At 24.8% G+C, this 5664-nt stretch overlaps 1 pseudogene; it reads left to right on the forward strand.

The window, feature by feature from the left end:
• Positions 1 to 273: 273 nt before the first annotated feature.
• Positions 274 to 1016, forward strand: LOC126877030 (cytochrome c oxidase subunit 2-like; annotated as a pseudogene).
• The last annotated feature ends 4648 nt before the right edge of the window (positions 1017 to 5664 follow it).

Genomic DNA, 5664 nt, shown 5'->3' on the forward strand with positions numbered 1-5664 from the left:
TTTAGAATGATTAAACAATTATCCTCCCTTAGATCATTCACTAATTGAAATTCCTTTAATTATAAATAATAAAATTAAAAATATTTTTAATAATTAAAATTTAAAAATTTATTAATAAATAATATATATATATATATATAATTATTAATATGGCAGATTAGTGCTTTGAATGTAAAATTCAATTATAAAGATTTTTATCTTTTATTAATAAATTAATTTAATAAAATTATATAATGAATTTCAAATTCAAATAAATTTTAATTATTAAAAATTTCTACATGAAATATATTTACATTTCAAGATTCAAATTCTTTTTATTCTGATAATTTAATTTCCTTTCATAATTTAACTATAATAATAATAATTATTATTATTTCTTTAACAACATTTTTTATTATAGATTTTATATATAATAATTATTTAAATCTAACTCTTTTAAAAAATCATACAATTGAAATTATTTGAACTTTATCTCCTATAATTATTTTAATAATTATTTGTTTTCCATCTTTAAAAATTTTATATTATATCGATGAAATTGTAAATCCTCATTTTTCTATTAAAGCTATTGGCCATCAATGATATTGATCTTATGAATATCCAGAATTTAATAATTATGAATTTGATTCATATATATTAAATTATGAACTAATAAATCAATTTCGATTATTAGAAACTGATAATCGATTAATTATTCCATTTAAAATTTCTATACGAATAATTATTTCTTCATTAGATGTTATTCATTCATGAACTATTCCATCATTAGGAATTAAAGTAGATGCTATTCCTGGTCGAATTAATCAATTAAATTTATTTTGTATTCGTCCAGGAATTTATTTTGGACAATGCTCTGAAATTTGTGGAATAAATCATAGATTTATACCTATTATATTAGAAAGAACTTCTTATGAATTATTTATAAATTGAATTAAAAATAAAATTTGAAAAATTAGTTGATTTAAATAACATTAGATTGTCATTCTAAAATTAATATTTTATTATTATTTTTCTATCATTAGATGTCTGAAATAAAGAATTGATCTTTTAAATCAATTATAGTAATTAAAATTTACTTCTAATGAATACCACAAATAATACCTATTAATTGATTAGTTATCTTTATAATATGTTTAATATGTTTATTTACTATTATAATTTTAATAAATTCATTTTTATTATATATTATCATAAAAAATATTTATAATATAAGTAATAATAATAATAATAATAATAATAATAAAAATAATTTAATTAAAAAATGAAAATGATTATGATAAACAATTTATTTGAAATATTTGATCCTTCAATTAATAATTATATTCAATTAAATTGAATTTTTATAATTTTACCAATTATTTTATTTCCAAATTCATATTGATTAATTCCTTCACGAATTTTAATAATTTTTAAATTATTTATTGAATATTTATTTAATGAATTTAAAATAATTATAACTAATAAATATTCAATACATATTTTTTCATTCTTAAGAATTATAATTTATATTATAATATTAAATTTATTTAGATTAATTCCTTATATCTTTACATCAACAAGACATTTAATATTTAATCTATCAATAGCATTATCTTTATGATTAAGATTTTTAATTTACTCAATTATTAATTTTCCTATAAAAACTTTAAGACATTTAGTACCATTAAATTCTCCAAAATTTTTAATAAATTTTATAGTAATTATTGAACTTATTAGACTTTTTATTCGCCCTTGAACATTATCAATTCGTCTTTCAGCAAATTTAATTTCAGGACATCTTATTCTTATTTTACTAAGAAATTTTATAATAAACTTCATTATTTTATCACCATTAACTTTAATAATTCAAAATATATTATTAATTCTAGAAATTTCAATAGCTTTAATTCAAGCTTATGTATTCTCAATTTTATTAACATTATATTTTTCTGAATCAAATTAATGAAAAAAAACTTTCCTTTTCATATTGTTACTATTAGACCATGACCAATTATTGTCTCTTTTAATACTATAAATATATTATTAAGAACAATTCCGACATATGTTGTGTCCGACACAACAATATGATTCCGAGATATTATTCGAGAAAGAACATTTCAAGGAATACATTCTTTTTATATTTTATCAATAATAAAATTTAGAATAATTATATTTATTATTTCTGAACTATTTTTTTTTATTTCATTTTTTTGAACATTCTTCCATAATTCAATTTCTCCTTCAATTGAAATTAATTTAATATGACCACCTAAAATAATTAAATTTTTTAATACATTTGAAATCCCTTTATTAAACTCAATTGTTTTATTTATATCAGGATTTTCAGTAACATTAAGACATTATAATATATTAAATAACAAATTTAAATCAAGAATATCAATATTAATATCAACAATTTTTTTAGGATTTTATTTTAATTTTATACAAATTTTTGAATATTATAATTCATTCTTCTGTATTAATGATAGAATTTTTGGATCTATTTTTTTTTTTTATCCACTGGTTTTCATGGTATTCATGTCTTAATTGGAACATTATTTTTACTATATTCTTTAATTCGAATAATAAAAAATCATTTTTCAACAATTCATCATATTAATTTTGAATTCGCTATTTGATATTGACATTTTGTTGATGTAATTTGATTATTCATTTACATATTTTATTATATCATTATAAATTAAATTAAATTTTAAATATATAGTATAATTAAATTACATTTAATTTCCAATTAAAAAATTTAATATTAAATTAATATATTTAATTAATATAATTTATTATTTATTAATTTTTATAATTTTAATAATTATTTTTTTATTAAATAAATTTTTATCAATATATAAAAAATTTAACATAGAAAAAAACTTACCTTATGAATGTGGATTTAATCCAATCACAAAAATAAATATTCCATTTTCATTACCATTTTATTTAATTTCATTAACATTTTTAATTTTTGATGTAGAAATTATTTTACTAATTCCTTTAATTTCATATATCAAAACATTAAATTTTTTATATTTATTTATTTTAATAATTTTTTTATTTTTAATATTAATTTTTTCTTTATTAATAGAATGATCATGTAATTATTTAAATTGAATATTTTAGATTATTCTAATTAAATATTTTAATATATATATATATATATATATATATATAAGGATTTAAAAAATAAATCAATCTTTAAGTCGAAATTAAAAGTAAATTTTACTTCTTATATAAATTTAAATTTATATATTAAATAAAATAAATTTTAAATTGAAGCCAAATTAGAGGCATTTTTTTGTTAATAAAATAATTGAATTTAATATTCCAATTTATTAATATATATATATATACATATATAAATATATATTTTATCCTATTTTTATCTATTTCTTATTCTAATTTAAAACTTATTAAGAATATTATTATATATATTTTATTTATAAAAAATTTAATTTTAATTAAAATTTTATTCTCTCCGTTTATTACGCCCCAAGGCGCTTACTGTAGGCCGTGTTCCTAACCGTCGCAAACAGATCGTCTTACATGACCGTCGAGGTATACACAAAGTAGCGATAAACGCATAGTTGTCGTCAAGCAGCGAGTTCCAGAAACATCTATTCGCCTTCGGTGCGTTATTTTATCCGCATAAAGAAAGAAGCTGGTATAGGTGATCATAGGCGCGAACGGTGGCGTGATCCGAGCGTAGTGGGGGTCGTATCTCAGAGAAGACAAAGGACCAAACGGAAGGGCAGTCAGTGGCAAATGAGAATTCAAACGGGATGCATCGAAAGGTTCAGACGAATAAAATCAAAGTCGCTTAGTCTAACGAATACATCGAGAAATATCATAAAATCGGGTCAAATTACTGTAACAAACTAATTGTATCATCGTTAAATCATTTGTGACGTATTCATTATAACTTTAAATATCGTTAAATATACACGTTTATATTAACTGTGTTAATTCAAAGTTAAAATCATTTGAACTATCTCTGTTATTCTAAACGAAACAGGGGAACGACTAATTCGCGGCGTCGATTATCATAATCGTAGCAAAAATTTACGTCTCCCGCTCACACGTTTCCCTCGCGATCGCGTCTCTACGCGAACGGTCGTAACATTTGGTCCTTCGAGCCGGATCACGAGCATTGGACGATCAAGTGAACAGAGATACAGCAGTAAATCATACAGTGATACACATGATCACATCATCATCAGCATCGCAGCAACCGTTAGCGGCGAACCTCGCGCCAACAACTAGAGGGTCAACTTCCGCAAGGAAATGTCTTACACGTCAAATCAGACACGCACGGTGACGAGCAACGTTTCAATTCGCGACAACAAGGTATGCTCGTTCATTGTATTGTCTTTACAATCCGCTATAACATTTTTTTCATCTTTATTTTTACACTGCGATTTAAGGGAAGAAAAATGATTGAAAGTTTCTTTTGTTCTTGTTTCAAATCATTTTTCCTTCTTAAAAAGGATTTTAAGAAAGATAAAAAATATATTTTTCTCAAAGCATGATAGCGTTTGTGATAGATCATGTATGATCTTGTCCTTTCTTTGCAATGCTATATCTAATGTCCTTAAATGTTCCATATCTTTTCATTTACTTATACTCTCATCTTATTCTTCTGGTCTGAAAGTATAACTGTTACAGCTTTTAATGGTGTTTTGTTTTTATCTCTTGAATATGAGGTGGAATGGTGTAATAGGCACTGAAGTACACTAGGTGATATTTAACCAATAATGCAAATAACATCGGCTGATTCTTAACGTCGATAAACAATAGCGTCGTTCGGTTGATTTCTCGATAAAAGCGTACCCGTTTCTTTTCGTCTTTCGCGTGGTCGAATGTGCTTATTTTTTCGACCGAACTGATTCTTTTTCCATTGCCCATCGATATCATCCCCACTGACGTGCGTTCGTTATAAGTGCCCTCGTGGCTGGCGCCTGTATGCCCTTCGGCTGAAGAGAAATTCGGCTGAAGGGGAGTGAAGATATCGATGACAGATTGAGTGCGTCGTGTCGCGTTTCGACGGCGTAGCGTAGCGCTTTGTATCGCGGAGCCGTTGGAAAGTTCCATAGTCCTTGTCGCCACAGTACCCCCTTACCAGTGATAACGCTACGTAAATAAAAGAATATATGGATATTACGAAGTAGTGTGCGCGTTGGCCGGTTCTTAACACTTATCCGAAACCTGCCTGAAACCGATCGGGAAATCGTACTTTTCTCAGCTGCAACGCGCTCGAGCCAGCGTTGATAATTTTGCGTAGCTCGCTATCCTTTTCTTGCGCTGCAGCTAGCGTATGGTGATCTATTGGTTTTCCGATCGCTTCGATGCGAGATAGAGTATCGGCTACGTTATTTTCTACCCCTTTTATGTGACGGATATCCGTCGTAAACTGTCCGACGTAGTCCAGATGTCGAAACTGTCTCGGCGAACACTTATCGAGGTTCTACAAACATTGTGGCCGTTTTCCTACTTAGTTCGGTAATTTTCAATTTTAAGGTGTTGAACAATTTCGTTTCGTTGTAATTTAAGATTTGTTAACGAGCACTTTTCACAAACTGACCGCTGTTACTTATTTATATATATATATATATCAATTAATTATTAACAATTTGGGTATTAGTTAATAAAAAAATATAATAATTAAATTGCATTTAA

This window comes from Bombus huntii, unplaced genomic scaffold, assembly GCF_024542735.1.
Source record: "Bombus huntii isolate Logan2020A unplaced genomic scaffold, iyBomHunt1.1 ctg00000111.1, whole genome shotgun sequence".
NCBI classification, from domain to species: Eukaryota; Metazoa; Arthropoda; class Insecta; order Hymenoptera; family Apidae; genus Bombus; species Bombus huntii.